Here is a 24,390-nt window from a genome sequence, read left to right on the forward strand (position 1 = left end):
CAGTCAGTCAAGCAGCCACCCAGCCAGTGAGCCCCCCACCTGTCCCCGCTAATTTGGTGAGGAATCAATTAAGGCTGTGTTTGCTGAGTTCTCCTTGCCTTCAGCTCATCTGCTCCTCTCTAATGCAATTGTCCTGTGTGCTGCGTGCAGAGCGGCATAATAAAGTGATAAGGCTAATCAGGTTGGCTGCTCCTCTCCTCTCCCCATACGCACACTACACTTATTCTATTAGATGTGTAATGAGATTCTGCACTCCATCAACACGATGCCACTATGTGTGTGCATTTGAAAAAGCGTGTCTTTAGGAGTGTGTGTCTGTGTTCGTGTGTGTGTGAAAGTATGAAGGTGTGTGTGGTTGTGTGTCTGAGCGAGAGAGCTTCTGTTCTTGCAGAGGAAATTTGCTCCATTTACATTCTATCATTAGCTTGAAACAAATGTGCCCTTGAGCTTAGCGCCCCTGTCTCTCTCAGCTGCAAACACTTTACTTTGGCTAGTGATCACAGCAACATACACACACTGCCACACTCTTGAGTAAGAGACTCGGGCATGTAATCGTATGCACACATGCACAAACACACGCTTAAATGAAACTCCCAGCAAAAAAGTATTGAAACCGATGTGTAACGCTGCACGTGTGGATGAGATCATTAGCTGACGACTCATCTAACTTTTCATTATGTATAACACCCAGTAAGAAAATACACACACTCTCTCACACAAATTTCTATTTATACCCATCCACTCATCTCTTCATATATCCACCCATCCAACAATCACGTCTCACCTCTCATATACACACAAACCTTCAACCAACCACCAACTGACACACGCAAGCACAAATTTATTACACCCCCACCCAGACAAGAGAATGATGGTCGAATAGATGTAGAGGACACGGGGCTCTATGATGTGTAGAACAGTTCTGGTCAATGGGCCAGATAATGAGTTGCCATAAACAGCAGCAGTCTTCCACTGTCCAGCTCAGCTCATTACCATAGCTAGCATATGTAATCAGTGTGTTGCTGGGGCGTGTCTTAATGTACTCTACTCTGCTGTTTCTCAAAGACAGGGTTGGGCCCACAGGGTGGGTCACGAGAAGGTAAGAATGGATCAGTGCATCATCCTCAGGAAACCTTGGTGATTAGTATTCAAAGCTGTAAAAGCCAAATAATGACACTGAAGTCTTCTTGGTTTCAATTTACGCTAAATAAGCAACTACAGAGACAATTATGTGGTACAAAATACTGTTATGTATATATCAGTATACTTATCAAATAAAATATAAACAACTACTTTGAAGTATGATGGCAATTTAATCTCAAACACTACATAAAGCAGTGAATTTCCTCTTCTGTGATTGACTTCATTAACATAAATCAGTGGGAAAACAAAACAACAGAGGGTATACAGTATATGGATACTTTGGAGGCCAGAAAGCTGTCACTGAGACGTAATTAGAAAACACGCACACACCCTCACACACATACAAACACAATATCAAGCTGTGCACATCCTCATTAACTCCATGAGTATGATAAAACACGATTCTCTCTCATCCCACCCAAGATTCCATAAAGAGGAGATAGTAATTCAAGCTGCAGACACCAAATCTCTAATTATAACTTTATTTGAAGAAAACAAGGGAGCACTTAATAAGCAAATGAGAGTGATAATAACTTGGAATATGGATTGGACCTAACAGACTAGATTATAGGGGCGAACCCCTGCCGAGAGAGAGAGGGGGAGAGAGAGAGCAAGAGAAAAAGAGAGAATTGTAAATAATGTGACAGAACGAGTAAATTATGAGGCTAAAGACTCAAAGCTGTAATTATGTCTTTCTTTGAATAGAGAGAGATGAGTGGGTGTGAGGATGATCGGATTGAAAAAAGTTAACTGCTGTCCTCATTTTTCCTTTCTTCTTCCCTCATTTGTTCACATTCACTGACAACGCAGACACTTTTAGTCTTTCTTTCTTGGTTTTCCATTGTTAAGTGCATTAAATATTTGGATGGTTAATGTTTTTGGTTTATTTAAAACCATAACAGGATCCCTGTAATAATTTCATGCATTTGATCAGTTCACAAATCAAGATGAAGTGCAACCTGGACTGTAAAAATGGTGGCACTGGAAGGACTTTAAAGTCAGAGGAAAATAACACTAGTGACACCATGATGGGTCATAATTGCTTGGAAATTGAGACATTTTTTTAGCCATAAGTTTGGAAAAGCATAGACTTAATGAAGGACTAAAACATAATGCTAAATTGTGAAATAAGAAGATGGATTACTTGTTTTTAGAGCTTGACAGGTAGAAAGGACTAGAAAACCAACTTTAGGGCCTTTATAGATCTCTTGCAATGTATGTGGATCTCTAAATTCCAGAGTATTAGATGTGATCATATAGTCCCAGGAATCAAAAACTGGCTAATGTACCCTTCAAGGTCATCTTCTTTTTCGCCTCTTCACTGCTTCTAGCACTCCAGATGTTTTTTTTTTTTTTAGATTTGTTTGTCAAGTCCCATTCAATCTCTTTGCTGGATATCCTCCAGTCTGTTAATCTGATGATCTGTCAACATGAACTTTATTTTGGCGAAGAGGCCAGAGTCAACACATCACAGTTTAGGTAGTTTCTGCCAAATGTTCTCCCCAGATCCCTCAGGAAATTGTAGCAAAACTCTTTGTTGCAAGTCTGAATTTGGCAGACTTTCTCACTGCACTACTCACTATTCAGGTTGCATTCCTTGTCTGAATGTTACTTTGAGGCCTGGACACCATTAACTGGAAACTCTTTGGTGTCTAAGTCATAGCAACCGGTTAGCTCAAAAACAGTAGTTGTAACATTTTAGCACAAAGTTTCTTAATACAACATTACAACAGTGAGAACTTTATTGTGGTAAACTTTTCACTCACATGAGAAAGGAACATAAAATACAAAGTCAGCTTTAGGTGGAGAAAGGTACAGCATTGGAGTGGGTCAAGATTTTTCACTCATGAAATTGGGTTTCTTCTGTTTTAATAATTAAAATAAAAATATTACAATTATTTTTATAGGCACGATTTAGTGTTTTTTTATTAAAATGATTTTGATTGATTTAGGCAACTGAACTACTTGATTATCTAAAATACAATGGTATAGGCACTTGACCCAAATGACTCGGACTTACATTTGTCACCTCTTAGTTGTGTGATTAAGTGCATGTAAAATCCCTGCCCATTTCAGAGAGCCAATACCACCCATAATTAAAAAAAGAAAAAAGAGGAGAAGCATAATGCTTTTCATGATCCCAGCAAATAATCTGAACTCATTACAAGTCATCATGTATTAAACGCTCTTAAAAGAATAACAGTTTCATCAGATCTGCTGAATACATCATGGACATTGCACTTGTAAATGGTAAGTTATAATTTTTCAACCCCCATTTAACCTATGATCCTGGCTCTCACCAAGGTCTCCTCTCCCTCTTTTCTTCCCTTTCTCTCTATAACCCATTTTTCCCCTCCACCCTCTGTCTGTTTCTACATCAATTTCAAATCTCTTTAGGTTTGTCTTGAGCTACAGGATATGAAATTGACTTGTAAAGAAGAGACAAGTATTCACAGAGGATTTTGCTATTCAAGGTTGATTTCATTTTATTTGCTATCAGAGCTGTCTGTCTGTTTGCATGTTAAAGATACGAGCTGAGTGTTCGTGTGTATGTGTTACTCTATGATTTGTGTCTGCCATTCAGCCAGCTGTACATATGTCACACAATCTCGCTTTCTATACATGGTTATATTTGACATATGCTTAACAGGGGCCAGGGGGATCGCTTGCAGCACTGCACACTTAGGTAGATGTGTGTGTGTGTGTGTCTCCCTGAGCAGCAGTCTGTGGTCCTGTACCAATCCAGTGAAGTTGTCTGAGAATGACAGCTTCATTATCTTCTATGAAAGTGGGACAAATTGAAACAAGTCTCTCTATCACTCTGAGTGTAAGTATGAAAAGCTGAGAAAATACAAACATTAACACACATCCACATATTGACACACACATATACGCTTTGCTTTTCTTTTTTTCATCACCAACTTGTCTGCAGTTCAATCTCTCCACTAGCCCATAACTCTATTTATTTATTTATTTCTCCTGAGGAGTGTGTGTGTTGTGTGTGTGGCAGCTGGGACCAGTAAGTGATGACTGTATCTAAATGTTGATCATTGGGAGATGCTCTGTTGTTCTGAAATGAGGTGGTGGGGGATATGTGCATGCATGCATGTTTTGGGAGTTTTCTGGCAGATGTCAAACAGTTGAGGCTTCCCACAGACCTGCTGACAACTCTCTTAGTAACTGGGCACCTTAGGGGCAAGACAGGTGTGTGTCTGTGAGTGTATGTGCTCGTGTGAGAGAAAAAAGGAAACAGACGTGACCTACCCCCCTCTATTTCATCCCATCTGCAGCCTGACATCTGACAGGGACATCACACCAGGCCAATCCACCTTTCTGTGTGTGTGAGTGTGTGTAATTCCTCATATCCAGTAGAAAGGTAATAGTATGTAAATGACCCCACATATGTCATCTATGAGAAGACGGGGATGGACACACACACATACACACACACTATTATACGCACACACTTTAATGCCCTCAGGGTTGGGGGGTCTCGGCCTCTGTCTGATGTCTTTGGGTCAGTTTCTCACACTTCTGACAGGGTCACACACCTCTCCTCTCATTATTAACCTGCAGTAAAATGCCACATAGCCAAACAGAGTGCATATATAGGTGTGTGTGAAAGATTAAGTCACAGGGAGAGTATATGTGAAGAGAAAAGCTGGAAAGCTGTCCGTGTGTGGGAAGGAAAATGAAAGACAGCGACGTAAAGAAATTCAGGTACATGTAGGAGTGTTTAGAGAGACTGATAGGGAAAGGCTGATAGAAAGGGAGTCACTTTCTTGTTTGTGCGTATGTGCACGTCCTTGGGGTATTACCTATCATATTAACAATTTGACAGACTGCCCAGACTCCTCTCCAATTTCCCGTCAATCAAGCACATTCAGCCAACGATATCTCACACTAAACAGTGAAACCACCCTGGTACAGTTTAAACATGCTGCCCCTGTTTAGGACAGTTTAATGTATATATATGAGCATTCAGCGCCATTTAGTAGTTTCAACCCTCATGGCTCCCATCTGCAGCTATTTCCCTACAGACGCTTCCAGCTGCACACTGGTGGTGTTCACTTTAATTTGATTACATTATGTAAAACTGCCACAAGAGAGTAAAGAAATCATAAATATTTTATTTTATTTTAGCATTTTTTGTGTGAAAACTAATGGATGAAGTGAATATATATGTTTTTTAAAAGAGACCTAAAATGAATATACTGGAACAGCAGAATAAAAGACTGAGATGTAAAAAACACATTGCACCAAAAGACAGAGATGTGTATGTGCTTACACAGATATTCTGGACTTTACTTTTTGCTCCCATGATTCACAGTATGCTGGTAGAATTATAAAAATTAAATCCTCTCTAAATTCCATCACAGTTACTGACAGGATTATACTCCATCACTGTGTGTGTGTATGTGAGAGGGGGAGAGGAGACAGGTGATGAGACTCCCACACTCTGGTCACTGCTACACAATAGGATTAAGACCAACACATACCTGTGTGTATGTATGTGTGCTAGCTGAGCAGTGACCATTGGGGAGAGTCTCCTGAATGATAAACAGTGTGTTCTTCTGCCTTTCCTTTGTTCCCTCTTTCTTTGTCTTTATCTATCTCTACATCTATCTTTCCAACCATCTGGACCCTTAGTCTACCCCCCACCCCCTACCCATTAGCCCCAAGTGCCAATACATACAAACATACAAACACACGTAGAGTACTTCACATATGTACAAGATGTATTTTGAATATGTTATGTGTGAGTAATACAGACTTCAGGCAGCCCGGTAAAGTTTGGTGTTGTAAGCAAAAATACATGGAAAAAGCCTGACTTACAGAGCCTGTATTTCTTACTTTCGCTATACGTAAGTGCTTGTGTGCTTATATCTATCAATCCTCTTTGTATTTTTGATATAAATAGCTGCTGCATGTAATGGACCTGATGAGTAAAGATAGCTGCTTTGGTGTCATTGGAGGTCTTTGTACTTTTAACTCAACCACATCTTTTTTGTTGTGTGTGCTAATGACCTTTGCTCTAAATTTACTGAGTTTACAAACTGTTACTTTTTCCCACTAAAGATTTTTATTGGGGTGGATTACATTTCAGTGACGCTCCGATGTGCATAGTGGAAAAGTCAGGGAACAATTAGGGGAGAACGCAGTTGCAATTGATTAAACTGGGTTTTGTCTTTGGTGTCGTTTTCATTGACAAGCATAATACCTTGTGATGCAAAGAGCATTTTTTATGTGCAGTTGAATCCCTGGGTAATGTCTTCATCCACTGGGTAAAACTGTAAGAGAAAATAATGTAATAAGATATTACATTTATTTAAAAAGGTGTCATGAGCACACATGAATTTATTATCTTTACAAAAGCAGAGCATATGCACTTTTCTACCTTTGTGCATGCACACAATTTTACTTACAGCCATTATATCTAAAAAAGTTTAATGTAACAGACTGTGTTGGGTGGGTAATATAAAGTAAAACCATGAGTGCACATATTGAGTTGAAGAAAATACAGTTGTAAATTGTATATGCATATAGACATAATCCCTCCTACTGCTACAGTTTCCTGCATACTGCCTACTATATTATATACTGTAACGTAAAATAAAAGCAAATATGTCACAACCCCCCTAAAGCATGTGTGATGACTCTGTGTAACCATGAATGCATGGCCTTTAAGACTAATAATCTGGCATGTTTCCAAGGCATACACATAAAATAAGTTCAGTTGGGTCTCCTTATATTTTTAAGGAAAAAAAGATATACGTATGTGAAGTGTAGTGCTGTGCATGTGAGTTTGTGAGTGGGTGTGTGTCTGCGCCTCCCCACTCCCTCCAGGCTTACTCCATCAACCTCCCTTCACTAACAGCTGTCTCCCCTCATTTACATGCTCTCTCCACCCACTAATGGAATTAGCCACAAGTTTCCTGAGGTGAGGCAACACGCACAGACACAAAGACATATAGACACAACTGTGTGCATTGTATTTGTATCCATATACAAGATGTTTTTGCTTGTTCTATTTTTGTGTGTATGTTAGAGATGGACTGCAAAGGTCAAACAGAAGACACAGCTAAATTCAAAACTACTCTGTCAATATTCTGAAGAAAAATAAAAAAAACAGGGGTTTCTTCCGCATCAAAGGCCAGCCACCAGAAAGTTAAGCAGCAAAAAGAATAACCTAGGACAAAAGAGGAATGTCTAACAGAAACTGGTGAAGTCACCTCACCTGTTGTTTAGCCCATGCTTGATTTAGTGGCTCACACTCACATTTCTATGAATTTCATTACATTACATGTAGTGTCTCAGCTCCAATCTGAGGTGGTGGCATTTAGGACAGTAAGTAATAGTAATGGCCACTTTCCATTCAATTATACAGCAAGTTAAAAGTAAAGAAAACTAGTGAGAACTAGTGGTTACTAGTGGCGTTGCTTGTGTCTGGGTACTATGCACTGTATAACTGCAGTGATGTCTCATGATAGAGTTAAAGGTGAACTGATCCAGATCCAAAACTTTTCCTTCCTATTCTTACCATAACCTTCAAAAAGTTTCAAAGCTCCTGCTAGTGTACACCTTTTTTTCCCTCTTTTTTTTTAACTGTCTCCTCTGGCCCTCTCCACCAATAGGGCTCTGTTTCCTATTGTTTCGTCCTTCATCTCTCTGTCAGCAGATCCCGTCCATCAATAGAGAACTGTCACTCACTAGAGCGACAATTGGCAGCTGTCGATAGTTTAGAGGGTCGCCAGTCTGTATATAGGCTTCAGCTCCTAAAATGCTATCAGCTGCCAATACAAACTCACACATGCACATGCACAGTGTGACATGCACAAGAGAGCAAAGACTCACACACGCGCGTACATGCCTTTTTTTCTTTGCATCCTCATCTCGCTTGATCATCGCTGACACAGGAAAATTTGGTTTGGTAGTAACGATATCAGATCAGATGAGGAAACAAAGAGCCACCTTCTGACTATTCAGTGTTTAGCAGTGTGTATGTGTGCGTGCGCACACACACACACACACACACACACACACACACACACACACACACACACACACACACACACACTTTATTGCACTGATAAAGGTCTTTGACACAGACAAGAGTCACTGACACATGGCTCCCCCTTCTGGAGACCTATAAGACCCTTGGCAATGACATTGCAATCCCCAGTTACACTGTAGCACATTAACATTCATTAATTGATTCCATCATCCATCTATTAATTTAATCACTCCTCCCTCTTTCTGCTATCCATTTCCCCTCACTTTATCATAATCTTTTTTCTTTTAGTTCCCCAGTCCTTTTCCCCCCACATAGTTTCTAAACTTGTATTGTTCCATCACACCATTTCCATCTTTGTATTTCTGTTAGATTTGAAAATCAACCAACAGAAGGTGGCAGATGATTACCGGTTGAGTTTTTCACTGATTTGGCTTCATTTTGATTTATTATGATATTATCCTCATTCAATACAGATATTTGGTGAGAGTCAAAATGCTACAAGTCACACATACAATGTGTCATAAAAATTCAGAATGTAAGACACTGCAGTTATTTAGACCATGTAGTATTTATGTAGTATATCCTAGTACCGTATTATCTCGACAGAGCACTTCAATCTCAGACTGCAGGCTTACTTGTGGTTCTTAGAGCTTCCAAAAGTAGGATAGGAGGCAGCACCTCAGCTATCAGGTCTTTCCTTTTTGGAATGTGCTCTCTTTTGATTCAGGACACTGACACTCTCTTATTTTACAGTTTTTCTGAATTGCTAAAACACATTTCCTAAAATATCATCTCTTTGTCTCAAAACACTAAACACAAACTGTAAAAATCAAGCTACACACACAAAACCTTCAACTTGTCTTGCAAAACCAAACATTTGACCCAAAACTACTTTAACTTTACTCAAAATCAACCACTACTGTCAAAAGCCACACAAAACCAGCCAATGTGCAAACACAACTTAGCAACTATTACACACTACAGAAATAAATACAAAACACTGTGAGATAGCGGGAAAATAATATTCATCTATTCATTCATTTATTCTTGTACTCACATTTTAACAAAAAAGAACTGCAAGAAAAAAGTTACATATACATAAAAAAAATTACATATTTTTACAGCATATTCAGATAATTTAATCTGCCTCAGCATCAAGCCTCTGTGCTGGGTCAGGCCACAGGACTTCATCCACATTATATGTTATGGTCTCCCTTGCAATGCAATGAGATGCCAAATCCAGCCCTAGCAAGATTCCAGTCCCATCTCACCATGCCCCAGTCATTGCTTGAAGTAGATTTGCCTGTGTGTAAGGGTTTCGGTTTATACTTTCCATCTCCATGCTGAGAAAAACTCCTCGATAGGGTTCATAAGGAAGAGTATGGTGGAAGAAACACACTGATAAAATGCTGCTCATTGTGAAACCAGTTGCATATTTTTGGACCATGATGAAAGCTTACATTGTCCTAAATGACATGGGATGGATGCTCTGCCTTCTCACGATCTCTCTACTCAAGCAAAGCATCCCGTAGACCATCCAGGAATGTTACTAGAAGTTCGGTGTTGTATGGCCCAACAGTAACATGACTGTGGAGAACCCCATAGCTGCTGATGGCAGCACAGATAGTTACATTTCCACTACGCTGGCCAGGCAGTTCATTAATAGCACGTTGACCTATGACATTGCAACCTTTTTTCCTCCTTTTTGCTAGATTCAATATGTATGTTGTCTTCTATAATCCACTGCTGTATTTCATGCAGTCGAATTGCATTATTCTGATGGACCATATCCACAATAAGTGTCTCCTGGTGTTGTGAGCGCATGCGTGTTCTCCCACACTCATGCGGCTATCCTTCAATTCTAAACAAAATACCATTTAGTTATAAGTATACTTGTATACATAGCACATGTATACATCATACTATTCATTCTTTTAGAGAACTAAAATTAGTTTGTTGTGTACAGAGAATCTTTGAGCTTGACTCAATGGTTAGGTCTCATGAATACATCTTCGTGGATGAAGCTGTATTCAATCTAGCAAAAAGCAGAAGAAGAGGTTGTAACATGTGTTTTCAATTTTGAGTGGTAGTGTGTTAATGATGAAAACAGTGTGTTTTGTGTAAATGTGTTTTGTGTTTGAGAATGTGTTTAGAGTTTTGGTAAATGGGTGATTCAGATTTGCAAATGAATAGTGTTTAAGATTTTGGCAACTGTGAGATTGATTTGATGAAAGAGTTTTCATAGTTGATGGTTTCGTTTTTACAATGGGATTTGGTGTTTTAGCAATTCAGAAAAACTGTAAGACTAGACTTAAAACTTTCCTGTTTAATAATGGATGTAGTTAGGACTGGATTTCATGTAAAAGATGGACTTAGCAACCATGATGTCATCCATTGCCTATATAGTAAAGGTCCATTGTGATGTGTGAAGACTGTTTTCACCTTTGTCATTTTGGTGTTTTCAAATCAGATGTGAGGCAGATCAAACCGAGAAATATATGGACAATGCACCTTAATAGGCTAGATACTTGCCAGTGACACAGTAAAGAAAACTCTTCATTACTGTTCTTTTTAACTTGAATCTTAATCTAAAATATGAGCTGCTATATTCAATAAGACTAGACAGATTTCTGAAGCCATAAACCCCTCAGGAGAGTGAGGTCACAACAGAGTTGAAGCTTTTTTTCTACTTCTTTACTATCTCAGTGTTTTGCAACCACAGTAGTTGATCCCTTCTACCCATCAGAGAAAAAAAATGTAGTCAATTCCACATTACTTTTAAGACACGGACATTAAGTCCATCTTGTACAATTTGTGTCACCTCTCACAAGACTATGGCATATATTAGAGCCTAATCAATAAGCGTACCAGTATTATTGTTCCAAAAACATCTTTTATATTTCTTAGACTCTCCCAATCAATGACAGACTAATTGTGATAGTAAAGAAATGCAAATATACACAAGTTTAGTTTAAAAAGGAACTACAGTTAGGTCAAAATTAGACCAGGTTGCACCATAAGCTCATGCCAGTTTATAGAATAATACTGTTTTGTTTATCTTCTGACTACACATTCCTTGGATTTTGATTATTTTTTACGACCTCCTGCTTTTTTCAAAATGTTAAAGTTTCCTTTTTAAGAACACAGAAAAGGAAAAGTGACAGTGATGTGCCTGTCTGCTGTTCTTTACGCACATGGCGTCCATCCGTATGAGAAATGTGATTACAAATGAGAGCGTGAGTGAGAAAGCGGAGTGTCACAGCTGGCATGGCATCTGGCTTGGCATATCGTTGCCCGGCCTCGCTCGCTGCCTGTGCGTTCTAATGTGGCTGTCGACAAGCCCATTAAGAAGCTATTACTAAATGCTCTGTCTCTGCTCCTCTTCCACGCCTTACAGCACAGGCCCGAGGGAATGCCAGCAACATGAAGGAGAGAAAAAGGGGAAGAGAGACAGAAAGAAAGGGAAAAACAGGTTGGGGACAGACAATGGTGCCACATCAATACGGACAACGTACGTGTGACAATACGGTTTCTGACTTAATAACTTTATTTAAAGATAAAACTTGTGTTATATTGTTATGCTACTGTCTATAATAGATAGTAAAGGCTCTTAAATAATGTTATAGGAATTTATCCATAGGAAGAAGTGTTGTGAAGCCATGTAAACCCTGTAGGATTAAACTAAACAATCCAGAAAAATGTGTTTCTCAAAGCAGCTGATGCAACAAACAAGCCAATAATAGCCTCAAAGATGAAGTTCATGGATCCTGTGGACACATACCATTAAAATAGGTCATTACATTAGAATCTTTTATATCACACATTCCCACCTAGTGACCTAATTTACTGGAGAAAAGCTACCTCTTGGCCTGCTAGAAGACACACTTATGGTGTCATTTGATAAATCCTATGTCGCCTCGTGCTGAAGTTATTGCATTCACAGGATTTTCACTAAACTTACTCTGATCTTGAGGTCAAGGTCACTGACAGTCATTCAAGGTATTTTGTAGATGCACCTGCGCTATTAAATTGAAGCCCCTATGCCACCTTGTTCTCGAGTTATCGCATTCACAAGATTTTCAGAAAACTTGACCTCCATTGACCTTTAGTTTGAGGTCACTGAGATTCAAACTTGTCTGAGATTTTTTTCGTGCTTAAAAAAACCATTCATGGATAGAGCCTAATCTGTGCTCTTCATATAGTTTATTTAATGAGTCAAAAATACACAGCTGTGGCAGTACAGATTAAATTTTACACTTTCACAACTGTTTATGTTCAGTACCATCATCTTGGATTGCTAACTAGGTATGTCGGTCTGCTATGACTTTCCACTTGAAACTCCTGGTTGAGGAGTTTTTCAAAATTAAAATCTGTTGGTCTGTTTTAGACTTTCCTTTTTTTATTGTGACTACTTTGGCATGCAAGAGAATCGAGCAAGTTGATTTTAACTAAAACTGACAGATGAATTGTAACTTTACAAGTGATTTTAACCTCCTAGAGCCTGGTGTCCACATATGTGGACATCACATTTTAGGTTGTCTAGACCAAAATACAAAATTAAAGACCTGTAAAGACCTGATATCCACTTACGGGACATTATACTGCCACTGTTCTATCGAAATTTAAAGAGAATATCCTCATATGTGGATCTCATCTTCTCAGAAACAAAAATCAGGTTAAAAAAACCCCAACAACACATAATCCTTTGTTTTTACATTCGTCAGGTCCCAATCAGCCCAAATAGCAAAGAGAAATTAAAAATGCATGCCATGAAAGAGTTCGGGTCTTAGGAGGTTAAGTTTTGAAGACCTGCTCTCACAAAAAAGTTTTAAAAATATAGCATCTTATTCATGTTGTTATTATTATTATTAATGTTATTCCCATTTCCTGGATTTTGCAAGGTGTACATATCCCATTATGATTCCAATACTCACAAGAGACTGTGTGCAATTTCCTGCTCTGTGTGTGTGTGTGTGTGTGTGTGTGTGTGTGTGTGTGTGTGTGTGTGTGTGTGTGTGTGTAAGAGAGGGAGAAAGTGTGTTTGGAGCGATGAACTGCTCTTTTCATGAGTGACTGTGACAGGTTTCTCATCAGGCCCTGAAGCCTCCTCGCAGTTAGAGACCATGTACAGCTCAGTCCCCAAACAACAAGCACACATGAACACATACTGAAACGGGTGATGATTTGAAAGACTTTTCCCATTAAAAAAACAGCATATCGGAGCAGTAGTTGGTACCACGTGTGTGTGTGTGTGTGTGTGTGTGTGTGTGTGTGTGTGTGTGTGTGTGTGTGTGTGTGTGTGTTTGTGCATCTGAGCCGACTACTGGAACTAAGCGGGGCTCTTAATCACGGCTGTAACGGGCAACATTACCAGCAGCGGCAGCAGGCTAATGATGAATGCCCGAGTCTCTGTGCAAACCCTGACCTCCTTTTCTGCTGTGATGCACAAAAAGCTCTAGTCCTCTCATCAAAAATTACACACACACACACACACACACACACACACACACACACACACACACACACACACACACACACACACACATACACACACACACACACACACACACACACACACACAGGTATTAGATTACACCAATGCATACATCTTAAACAACCGAAGCAAACAACCATGTGTTGAACAAAAAATTGCTTGTGCATGCACACACACAAATACAACTTACTGCTCCATAGAAGGTGATTTACCTCCAGCCAGCCTGCTCAGGAAATGTGTGTGTGTGTTTGCAGGTGTGAAAGAATACAACTTCCATTGCTAAGAGAATCTAAAAAGTTGTGTCAAGTCCAGATATATTAAATCTGGAACTGAAACGGTAAGAGAATGTTTGAGAGGTAAACACAAGAAAGAAAGAAGTGGAAAGAAATATCAGTAGAGGTAGCATGAAATGTAAATGAGAGAGGAAGAGAAATTGAAATAAAAGAGGGGAAAAAAGATCAGCAGATGAAAGAGACAGATGGTAAAAAAAAAGATGTAAACAAGAAAGATTTTGCAACGCAGAGAGTGAGTAGTTATAAACGAATGTAAAGTTTTGATGAAGGACAAACTAATGTCAGGGAGTTGGGCGGTTTGGGCTTCCTGCTCCCCGGCTAGCACATGTGATCCCGCCTGTCACTCACACTCCATCGCCATGACAATCATCATAATGCCGACGCCTGGAGGGAGGGACAAGCCTGTCCTTGTAACAAACAGAAGCCCTCCGCAATCTGACACCGACAACTGCTAAGAACACACACACACACGAACATGACAACCGTCATGTAGTGCTGCCACATAAATAGACAAATATAAAACAAACTCCACTGTAGATTTATAATGAAAGCTCTTTTCAGTAACAATGATGTGATTTGATATGTTACTGTCACCCATTCTGGACCATGCTGCATACATTGTCAAACTCATTCATTGCATAATATGCAGCATGTGGTCATCCGTGCATTTGGACAGGTGTGTGTGAGTGTGTGTGTGTCACATGTGTGCCTATACATTTATTTAGCCTAAGCATTCAAACAATACATCTGAGTGCATGACTGGTGTGTTCACATATCATATGTGTGTGTGACAGACAAGTGAGACAGAGACAGAGAGACAGTGCGTATGTGTGTGCATGTTGGCCACAGGGTGGGAAACAGGGACTTGTCAAACTGAGGAAGAGATGGCAAACTGGATGGTGATGCCAGCTCAGTGTGACAGCTTCTTCACATACACACACACTCACACATACACACATGCTCTAGCCCCCCAAACCTGCCCTTGCCCATACTATAGAGCTGTGAAAGCTGGGATACAGAAAGAAAACGAGACTGGTGGAACCTCCCTTTAACTGGAGGCTGATTAGTGTGTGTATGTGTGTGTGTGTCGGTGTGTCTGTTTGCGCGCGCACGTGTGCGTCTCTGTGAGTGTGTGTTTGTGGTGGGATGGGGTTCAAAATGTCACATCAATTTGTGGCTCCACTGTTTCTGAAAGAGGCTAACCCCACTGCCACTTAAGTTTAGCACATCAGTGAACGGCATAGCGGCAGACAGGACACATACATGCGTCAGTACACACACGTGAAACCATTCTAATCCAGTAATTACCTACTTAGAACTGCAAGCACACACATTTATATTGGGTTATATAGATATAATTTAACTTGATAGACAATTTCCAACTGCTTCAGATGGTGACTCTGGAACATGTTTTAAACTGCTGCTGCTGCAAAACTATTCTTTTTGAAAAACAATGTTAAAATGCTCAGTTGATCAACATCCCATGCAGTAATATTATATAATTACACATGCTGACATATGTGTTAATTTTAAATACTAGATGACAGTTCAATACAGCTTGAGAAATTCACCATGTGAATTATAATAATAGCAATATTGATAATATACTGATAAGCTTGCATCACTATCTCCACATATACACAAAGATTAGTTGAAATCAGTCTTTTGGTAGGATGCTTCACTCCACGTTACAGTGGAAAGAGTCAGCAGAGGTAGAGTTGTTGGTTAGAAACCCCCAAGAGTGACCTGGGCAGGGCGTCAGACTACTTTAACCACTCATCTCCATTAACAGACTCGCAGATATTATTATGTTCCCAGGGGAGCAGGCGTGCTCTAACCAACCGTTTAGCCTCTCCCTCTCTCCACTCTGATGTCTCCTTCTCTCTGCTGTGATGTTATACTATGAAAGAAGACAGCAGAGAGAAAAATATGAGATTGATTTATTTGCTTCAGTGTTCTTTGGGATGGAGTCCTCTCCCACACTTTCTCTCCTGTTTCTCTCTCTCTTTCTCTGGAAACTGAAACCAATTAGTGGGCAGAGCACTTGTAGTGGGGAATGTAGGGCAAGCGAGGAGTAATAAAAAAGTATTGACTTTTCTGTGACTGTATGCGGCGTGAAAGGGGTGCCGCGGCCTTGTCCGACATGAAAGGAGCTCCATTAATTTCACTTATTTCTCCCAGGCCCCTGTCAGGAGGCCCTAATGCGTCCCAGGCGCACTTCTCACATGCAGGCACTCAGACAGCACGACACAGCTTCAGCCTGGTTACTAAATGAGTTTACATTATATATCAGTGAGGGAGAGAGAAGTGCAAAAGAAAAGAGTCATTTCTAATTCTGTGGTTGAGACACAAAGCGGGGCCTTTCATACATGGCTTATTTGCCCTAACCTCACCTCCCCATCCTGCTGAACTCTTGCTTTCTTTCACTTGTTCTGCATCATGCAAACACACAGTCCCAGAAAAGAATGACCTACAGTATCAAAACAGGACCACAGCAAAGACCATTTTGATTTAACTAATCATGCTTCTCCTTTGGGACATCATAAAATACAACACAAGGTCTTTGCATTGAGGACTTGTGCAAGATATCTTACACATAGGTCAAAAATTTAACACGAATAGTAAAAAAAAGTTAAAAAGAAAGAAAGCATATACATTTTTACTGTACGCAAAGATAGCTACTTCGAAGCCCAACAGTTTTAAGAGGTGTTCCTGCATTTTTACAGCTTTATCACATTTATCAAAAAGATTATCCCAGATCCTCCTTAATTAAAAAAAAAAGCAAAAAAAACCCCCAGCAAAGACAGGATTTTTGAACTTTTCTCATTTTGCACTTAATGATGACCTAATGCCACCAGCTAAATTACATTTATCTGGAATTCCAACAGTACCGGGTAAGTGCATGTAACCTTGTGTCTGCATGCTTGCATACACTGTGTGTGTATGCTTGAGGTACACACACCACATGAGTATCTGTGTGTGTGTGTGTGTGTGTGTGTGTGTGTGTGTGTGTGTGTGTGTGTGTGTGTGTGTGTGTGTGTGTGTGTGTGTGTGTGAGAGAGAGAGAGAGAGAAAGAGCGAAGAGTGAGAGGCTATCTGCAGACAGAAACTAATCAGTGTGTGTGAGATAAGAAAGCAGCCTTTATGGTGTATGGTAATCAGCCCCCCTCGGCCTGCCACCGCCATGCATAATCACCACGACTTATTCACATGATTGATGAAATATGCGTCTGTGAAATCTGAGCCGCTTTTGTTATCATCCTGTTTTTCCCCGCTCCCTTCTCTCTTTTCTCTCAATCTTTTTTTTGTCTGATTCAACCTCTCCATCCCTCTCTATATCTATCCCCTACTCTGCAGTAGCCAAAGATGTTTGGAACAATGCACAAACAAGAAATTACACCCACAGTATGGGGTCCCTCTTACTAATAAACACCCCCCCCCCCCCCACACACACACATGCACACACTCACTCTACACATACTATCTTCTCATGCGGTAGTTATGTGATACACAGGGCATATATACAATATTTTTGTAAAGAATAAGACAATAACTAAATGAGAAGTACTAATTATTCAGTCTTGCAAAGAGTGTGAACGGGTGAGCCGGATTAGAGGGGGTTGCTGAGAGCAGAGAGAGAGGGAGAGAGATGACATGATAGATGAAATTAGATACATGCTTCAGAGAACTCATCACTGACATGCAATCACATTAATCTGGAAACAAATGCAGAATTCAAAACTAACATATCAAGAAGAAACAAAACAAAAACAAAAAAACAATATAAACAAAAACGACTGCAGCAAATCCTTATGAAAATGCAGTTACCAGAATGAGTGGCTATGGTTGTGACGTGTCTGGTCATGGTGATAAAATATTGTTTATAATGAGGGTGTTAGTTCTATACAAATAGGTTTACCATAAAAATACAACTAGAATGGAAATTAATTAGCATAACTTTTTGTCTTTAGTTACCTCATATTTTCCATGCTACCATGGTTCAAATGTGACAATCTTCCTGCAATTTCTCCATTATTCTTTATCTTCATATTGCTATTGGTCATTTCATGATTCTAACAACACATAATACAAAGGTTTAATGAATCTTGTGTAATCCTAGTTTTCTATTAGCCACTGCAAATGCCCTGTGGGACAAAACAGTGAAATTCTGGTTATCTCCCAAAGGCATTCACAGTGCAAAAGTTCGCAAAAATGAAAAGTATCTGATTTTTGCCAATTTTCGTCAATTCCAATGTCAGAAGGCGGTTACAGACACTGTTTGACCGTCTGACAAGTATACTAGCACCCTAAGGCTTAGAATAGGAAAGAACTAGGAGAGAGAAAGCCTAGGAGGAGGGCTGCAACTAGGACTTTGATTTGGGTTGAAAGTAGGCACTGGGGGAAGGTGGGGGCTGAGACTGAGGGTAAGATTAAGACTTGGGCTGGGGCTGGTGAATTAAGGGCCTCAGCCTCGGGGTGCTATTACACATCTATAATGAGAAACGGAGAAGAGGGAGGCTTGTCTTTGCACCTCGGCACACCTTAGATTAAATATGCACAATTCCCATGCAAAATGGGCCACGAACAGCCGGGACCAGCATTGCTGTCTAATCCCCTGTGCTGGAGTTGTTTCAGCCAGGGTTAACAGGCTCATCAGTCAACACGGGCTGCTTTGCACAGGACATCAAGGCCATTTGCTGGTTTAAGTGTTTGTGATTGCTTCTCTTTCCAGGTCCCATCACCACCCCCAACACATATTCCCACACTGGCTAAGGAACATATGAGACTTTAATAGCACACACATACATGTGCATATACCCAAGTGTGCACATCTTGTATAGTTACAACTGATAAAGGGGTGGTTTTTATACATACACTAGGCAGCTTAGAAAGTTACAAAAGCCATAACACAAAAAAACCAAACATAACCTGAAAAAATAGGACTCACACACAGTGATACATACACACCTTATACCTCCAATAGATAGATACAGAATGTGGGTGCTGGATTCTCTGTGCCCATCCAATAAGACAAGCTCCTGGCCTAGAAAAATGAAGCCACTGTGAAAGTGCCCAAAACAGCAGTACATTTGAGGGTAGCCCCAACAGTCAATCAATCCAAATAGACTTAAAAAGATAAAAAAAAAAACAAAAAAAACGCATCTGAAGAGAATGAATGTTCAGAGCCTGTTTTTTCTAGACCAAAAATAGCCTGGGTCTTCATGTCTAATCTATAATTGCTATAAATTTAACCATTACATTTGAGTTTACTTAAAGTTAACTGACTGATGGATGCCAACAAATGACTATAGTGGGCCACTGTCTAGCATTGACCTCTTAGAATTTCAGTCATGGAACTGGACCTCTTTACTTTCTGTGTAGTGTTGGTGCCATTTGGAATATGTGAAAACCACAATTGCTTGTGGTGTGTGTACATCCAAGTCTATCCAAGAAGTCTGAGGTTCATTTTTTATAATTGTTGGTCTGCTCCTGGTTTGCTTGTTTTTTCTTAGCACTAAATAACAGGTACTGTATCTATCTTATGTAATAAAGCAGTCAATGGACGCTGCTCCTTAGTTAATGGATATCTGAGGAGTCTACCCTTTTTTGGGTGGGCTCCTAAGCTACCCAAATACCCAATGGTCACTTCTGGCTTTTAAAACTAAAATAGTGACACCAAAAATTATATTGTTTCAAAAACCAAGACATGACCTGTTGCAGCTGATGCCTGCCCCTTGCTGAGTCTGATTCTGCTGAAGGTTAAGAGGGAGTTGTTCCTTCCCACATTCGCAAAGTGCTTGCTTATAAGGGGTCATTTGTTTGTTGGGGTTTTCTTTCTAAAACTGCAATCTTTACCTTACTGTATAAAACAACTTGAGGCAACTTTTTTGTGATTTGAAACTATATAAATAAAACTATATAAATAAACAGAATAATGCCATGGGTAATATGTCCATTTTTTATATACAGTCTTTGATCTACATTTTAGCTTCATCACAATCCATTTATATTTCTCTCTCTCTATATATATATATGCACTCAGATATTTTTTACAAGAATGGGGAAAGGGGTGTAGAAAAAGCTACTGGTTGGTAGTACAGATGAAGAAGTCAGAAAAAGAGAACATATGCAAATAAAGAAGATAGCAAAGATGAGCAAAGAAAAAGTGATGGAAGGAGAAAGACATCGACAGTGATTATACTACACTATATACAGCATGGTTCAGTGGAGCATATCCTTACAGGGACAGGCAGTCCATTAAAGTACAGACACCCCTATCCAGCTTGTCTGCCTCCTTTCTCTGACACCTATGTACACATGGAGAAGAAAACATCTACTCAGACTTAAAAACACTTCCATCTTGATTTTGGAATAACTATGATGACATAGCGTTTTATATTGCAGTTAACTTATATTTTCACACCAATACTGCCAATCTGTTAGTGGTTGTGGTGTTTTGTTGGGTGTATTAAGGCAACCTTATTATTTTATAGAAAGAAAGTTCTACAAAGTCACTCAATCTGGTAAAGTTTGGCCCAGAATCTTTTAACGAAAATATCTAAAGTCATTCATTCTTTCAAATCTTACCAAAATATATCTGCTACTTAGCAGATGCTGTCCATTTAACATCATGCTGTGTGAACTTGACCCTCACTGTTACTCTGTATACAGTCCTAAATGTCACCATAATGTAAATGAATTGGTGGGTTAACTGATAAGCCTGAGGTCTCAAGTAGGAAGCGGTGTGGCGGGAAATGCTTTATGGTTGAGCAAATGGCAGGGCTTCAGAGTTTTACACAGGCTGTAAAATGGTTAGTAGTAATGGTTAGTAACATGGACCCTAATGCAGCAGAGTCGGATAGATCACTTGAATCAATATCACAGTAAATCATAAATGCATCTTGTTAACCAATCTAGCTAGTTAGAGCTGGAGTTATCTGACAGTGTCCTAGGTTATCTTTGTTATTCAAGCACAGTGGTTAAAAAAATGAGATTGCAAAGCCTAAAGTGTCATAACAGCTTTTGGATAACTAATGAGGGTTGACACAGAGACTACATCTATCTTTTAGATACAGTCTGTGGAAACAAGAACAGATAAATCAGAACATATTCTGGTGTATATCAATCTGTATTTGTTCTGATAATCCATTTGATTTTGACTTTCACCCTTAGACGAGTTTTTTCGCGTTTTAATACCCACATGGCAGCATTATTATTGGTAAATTCAAATTAAAAGGTTGTGAATACCAGGGTCTTCCGTGATATCATGGTAATTTCAAGAAAACATTTGATCAGTTTCATTATTATTTACAAATTGTCTTTCTTCCTTTACTGTAAAACCACACATATTGACTATAAGTTAGGAAAACAATTTATCTTTAAATCTAGGCTCAGTTTACACCTGAGCCTAGATTTAAAGATAAATTATTAAATAATGACTTTTGGGTTCACTGTTATGAGTCTGGTAAAATAATCACACTATATGATTTTTTGAACTATAATTTTCATACTAGTCTCAGCTTAAATACATTATTAGTTTCAGGAGTAATTTGCAACATTAGCTGCTTCAACTGCTGCAATGAAAACTATTATTAAAAAATAGTTTAGACCAAATTTGGCCAACGTTCTTTTCAGATATATGATCACTTGAAAGGGCCAGAATTAAGAAAGATGGACATTGTATAGTGGTCCACTGATCCAAAGCCGTTGCTACAGCTAACACAATCTTTAGCCTTGCCTCCACTTTGTTATTACTATCTTGGTATTACTTTTAGCCATTGATACATAATTTATGTTTATTTTTTTATGACTGATGTTATATATGCTTTTGGGTTTTTTTGCCTCCACTGCTGTTCTGGTTGTTTATTAGTATTTATATTCTATTATATGTCGATGCATTTCCTTCTTCGTCTGCCTGTCCAGTTTGATTTGTATTTGTTTTCATTTATTTATGCCCTTTAACTTTTCATCCCTGTGCATTAACTTCTGTTCTGAAAATGATTTTTTCTCTATGTCTGGACCTCATATTTGGTATTATTTCAATAAACAATTACCAGAAACAAACAAACAAGCAAAATTTTAAAAAGACCTGGACCTAGGGAAGAGTGCTTGTGTTTTAGTGTGTATCAGGGAGTTTCTCCTGATGCTCTGAAAGTTACGATGGACATCAGTCTAATGAAAAGAGAAGGAAAGGCTTAGAGCACAGATAAACACAGACGTGACCACTCACTGTAGTGTACTTTATTAGCACGTAGCCTCCTAATTAGCTATCTTCTATGGTTATAGGCAGAACCACTGGTGACATGGCTAATAATGACCACAAAATTAGCATGAACACAGAGGGCTTTCCCATATCTGCATTTGAAATTAGTCTTTGCTGGAGCATGTAACTGGTTCACAATCTTTTATAGCATTTTATCTTACAGTACTTACAGGCAATGTGTTGCTTACCAATAACCTACATTTTGCTCTTTATCACTTTATTTCTCCTGAAATAACAATGATAATAACAATGATAATATAACATGAACTAACGAGTAAAATAACCATCATTGTTGTGTTGGCATAACAGGATTACCAGGAACATAGGCAAAAAGGGTAAGCAGACATATGGGAAAGAAAAGGGGCAACCTTTACACAGCGCTCTTTGGCCTGAGACAGGGAACTCAGCTTTTCAAGAGGCAGGGACTGGCATTTTTGTGAATTTGTGTGGATGCATGTGGATATGTGTGTGTGTACACTGACAGACTTTCATATTGTGACCCAGATGGCTAAGGTAAATAAAGGTCCAGGAGTCACAGGCTATTTCTAGGGCTTGGTTTGGTCTGAGGATGCTGTGTACATACTGCCAAGAGCTGTGATGGTCAAGCCAAAGAAAACAGAAAAAAAAAACTGGGGTATGTTAATGATGAGGCTTCAGGCTGTGTGGAGAAGCTAAAGCAACGCTTAAGGTGATGATTACAAGCAAGGCTAGGTAATGTGGCAGAGACTGGGTGAGAGGGCTATGGCTAGGATTTGAAAATAATTAGGAGCATGGCTGGATAACATAGCTAAATAATGTGGCTGGGGGGAGGCTGGCTAGGCACGGTATGAAGATGATGAGTACCAGGGTTGAGCTGTCCACTCCACTGGCCCTGTGAGATGTGACAAGAAGCTCCGCTGGCTGCTGCTATAGCTCACGGTGATGCCAATGATAGGACTAATGCACTAATTATCACAGAGTGAGAGGAGAGAGAGAGTAAACAGAGGTAGAGAGATACAAAGACACAGAATCTCTGAGAGAAAGATGTGAGGTTTGATGAGTTCTGAGTGACAGCAGTATGACAGGACTGGGCCGAGGACAGGCAACTACTGTCTTTATCATCTTCCTCAACAACATCCTGCATGGCAAAGTTATACTATACAGAGAATACGTTTAGCAAATATTTGATTTGAGATAAAATAAAATAATAGAAAATAGCTAAACGTGTCAGCAAACACACACACATACTTATCTAAGAAATGAATCAACTTAATAAATGAATCCTGGCTCATCCCACCATTTAAATGACCAAATCTCATTCTAATTCACACTTATACTTACCGACATATTATTTGATAATCAGTGGGTATGCCCGTTAACACACAGTTAAAACTGCCATGCAGCTTTGCTGTGAACCTGCGTTAGTTCAACAGCATATTTGGGACATTTGTTTCCTGTTTTGTCTAGACAGGTACTTTTCACCCAAACGGGGCTAGGGCGATAGGCAAAGTCAAAATACTACCACCAATGCAGATCTACAACCTTCCTAAAATTGTATTTGACAAACATGATACAGTGAAATATGGATCGTACTCCCTCAATTTCTCTTGTCAGTTTGAGGAGACCCCGTTCACCCACTCACTCTCTCCTCATACTTATTTATCTCCACTTCCTGGGGCCGTGTTAGTTCATTCCCCTGTCGCTGCTCTCTCCTTTTTCCCTTGCTCCTCTCTCTCTCTCTCTTGTTTCACTCCTTGTTTCCGGGCAATTGGGTCTGGTTGCTGGTGGGGAGTAAGGGGCTGGGGTGGAGCTGCTGGGAACTTTGTGTATGTGTGTGTGGATGTGCACGTATGCGAGTGTGTGTGCTGGGAAGTGAGCTAATAAAGGACGGTGATCCATGAAAGGCCTTGAGCAAAGACACAGTCAATTACCTAATGCCTGGACCAGACCGCAGGGCCCACGCTCACACATTCTCTCACTAACATACCCACACATACACATCAATGCATACACCTCATTTACGTATACATGGAGAAGGGGCAGTGGAGGGCATAGCTGGGAATTGTGTGTATGGGTGTGGGTGGGTGTAGATATGCGTGTGATGGAGAGTGGCGATTTATTAAATTGCTGTCACTTTTGACAAATTTGTGCAACACAAGTTGAAAGGTTTAGGTTGTGCTGCTCTGTTTTTTCATGTCTTTCT

General features: G+C 39.6%; 1 protein-coding gene across 3 annotated transcripts in view; it reads right to left on the bottom strand.

Moving 5' to 3' along the window:
* Window positions 1-2,925: 2,925 nt before the first annotated feature.
* Window positions 2,926-24,390, bottom strand: part of spata17 (spermatogenesis associated 17) — a 43,627-nt gene continuing 22,162 nt past the window's right edge. For 2 of the 3 annotated variants that reach the window (XM_085394452.1, XM_085394309.1), the window contains one exon: window positions 2,926-6,434. The gene's annotated coding sequence lies outside the window, so the exon portion shown is untranslated. Of the gene's footprint in view, window positions 6,435-20,071; window positions 20,254-24,390 lie in introns of those variants that run through there. The other variant, XM_085394372.1, reaches the window with a different exon arrangement.

This window comes from Rhamphochromis longiceps, linkage group LG1, assembly GCF_057381845.1.
Source record: "Rhamphochromis longiceps isolate RC_006_pf linkage group LG1, R_longiceps_female_GT1.1, whole genome shotgun sequence".
Classification (NCBI taxonomy): domain Eukaryota; kingdom Metazoa; phylum Chordata; class Actinopteri; order Cichliformes; family Cichlidae; genus Rhamphochromis; species Rhamphochromis longiceps.